General features: G+C 40.0%; 1 protein-coding gene across 5 annotated transcripts in view; it reads right to left on the bottom strand.

Moving 5' to 3' along the window:
* LOC107748537 (type I inositol 3,4-bisphosphate 4-phosphatase-like) overlaps positions 1 to 2120 on the bottom strand; it is a 48319-nt gene that overhangs the window by 31250 nt on the left and 14949 nt on the right. The window lies entirely within an intron of this gene.

The raw sequence follows: 2120 nt of genomic DNA, 5'->3' as shown, positions 1-2120 counted from the left end.
CCCAAAATACTGGGTTGTTCTTTTCACGTTTTCTGGGTTGGTAGATGCACCCGGGACCCGATTATAGCACTTAAACATGGAAAAAGCCAGATTTCATCTTTAAAACTACAACATCAAATGTAATATATGTCTCAGGTGTCCCCAGAATGTGTCTGAAGTTTCAGCTCAAAATACCTTACAGATCATTTATTATATCATTTTGAAAAAGCCTATTTTGAGAGAAAGCAGAAATTGAAAAACACTCTTTTTGTACATGCATCTTTAAATGCAAATGAGCTGTTGCTCCCTGCCCCCTTTTCCAGAATAGGGCTGTGCCTTTACAGCTTGTTCCTCAGATATTCTGCAAAAAAAAACATGTTTGGTTTTGATTATCATGTCTATCGTGCTGAAATCATGCGTTTTAAACCAAATGAAACTTCTGATATACAGTTTTCTGAGTGCACTCATCCGAAGCACGCACATAAATAGCAGCTGTTACATGGCATGTAAACACTAAACTAAGTTCTCTTTCATGTCTTATTGTGCTTAAACTGACAAATACGCACTTGTTTCCTCTGAGGAGCCGAGCGGCTCGTTTTTTCACAATATTTAGTATAAGACTAAATCTCTGAGAACAGCTCTAGAAGTGACCATTAGCTATGAGATGGTATAGGACAGTATGCCCATATGTGATAAAGGGAGTCCCTCTACTGTACATCTGTTTATCCATCTAGATTTTTCAAGCATTTAAAAGACCTTCTATGAATCATCTGTGCCTCTAGTAGGCATATAGATAACTTCATAATGTTAATAGACATGGTTGATGAACAGAACCTCGCCTGCCCACATCAAACTATGAGTCAAACATGAACAAGAGGAGCTGATGTTAAATCCAACACACACAGATGCATCAAATCTCAACAAATGCCCTGGTTAGAAATTCACATAATGTGGTCCAAAGGTCTAAGACTACACTGGGATTTATTTTATGTAGACATGGAAATAAATAAAGTTTTAGTATAAAGCAAAATGGGAACATACCAAATATTAAATTTAAGAAATTCTGATACTCAAGTACTCAAACACTTCCCTGTCAAAATGCTTTAACCACAATTTATATTGAAAAATGCACACATATTATAAAAAATGAACTTCTAGATCCAACAGTATGTATTCTCACACAAACCACAGACTGTAAAAGCAGCAGTGATAATGGGACAGTATGTGAATGGTGAGGGTGTGCATGTGTGTTTGGATGCAGTATGTTGTGGCAGCTTGTTTACTGCATGCTGAGCAAGCATGTGTCCATGCCTTTTACACATGAGAACAGTGAGGAGGAGAGAGTCCCCTCTTCGATTCATCTTCTCACTATACTTCCTATGAGAAAAATGCAGGTAATAAATATTTGTCTTTACAAATCATCTTTTGTTAAACATCAAGAATTTTATTTAGACAACTGACAGAAATATGACAGAAAATGTCCTAAATTCTGCTCAGCTGGTTGTCTCCATGGAGATGAGGTTTTATGGTATTGTCACTCTCTGTGTGATTGTTCTTTCATTGCTGCTAAAATGAAAAAAAAAAAAACGGAACTGCTGTGGGAGATTATTAAAGCAAGCAAACTTTTACTTGCTATTGACGCAACCTCAATGACCCAGCTCTGCAGCTTCTGGAAAGCCATGAGAAAAACAACTTATGAAAGTAGTGATGCATCTGCATAACACCGCCCAAATGTTCACGCAAAGAAAGGCGTAACTTTTATTCTCGCTGTAGTATTGTTGCTGCCGCCATGTCGTGTGTGTTTGTGTTCTGTGTGTTTCGTTGTGAAAGCAATACCGACAATATCCGCTTTGTAATGCCTAGAGCTGATCCTTGCTGGTCGCTGAGTGCCGCCGCTCACTCAAGCCGGCCTCCGCTCACTCTAGGCCACCGCCGCTCATTCAGGCCCACCGGCCTCCGCTCACTCTAGCCCACCGCCGCTCACTCAGGCCTGCCGGCCTCCGCTCACTCTAGCCCCCCGTGTGAAACTACTTTGTTTGGCCTTCCAAAAGAGGACACGACTAGAAATCAGTGGTTTAGTTGTATTTACAACACTGTTCCAGAACACTTCAACCCAAATATTCAGATGTGTCCAGCGCATT

This window comes from Sinocyclocheilus rhinocerous, unplaced genomic scaffold (genome assembly GCF_001515625.1).
Source record: "Sinocyclocheilus rhinocerous isolate Xijiao unplaced genomic scaffold, SAMN03320098_v1.1 scaffold349, whole genome shotgun sequence".
NCBI lineage: Eukaryota > Metazoa > Chordata > Actinopteri > Cypriniformes > Cyprinidae > Sinocyclocheilus > Sinocyclocheilus rhinocerous.
The sequence above is the reverse complement of the archived record's forward strand: the minus strand, read 5'-3'. Positions and strand labels throughout refer to the sequence as shown.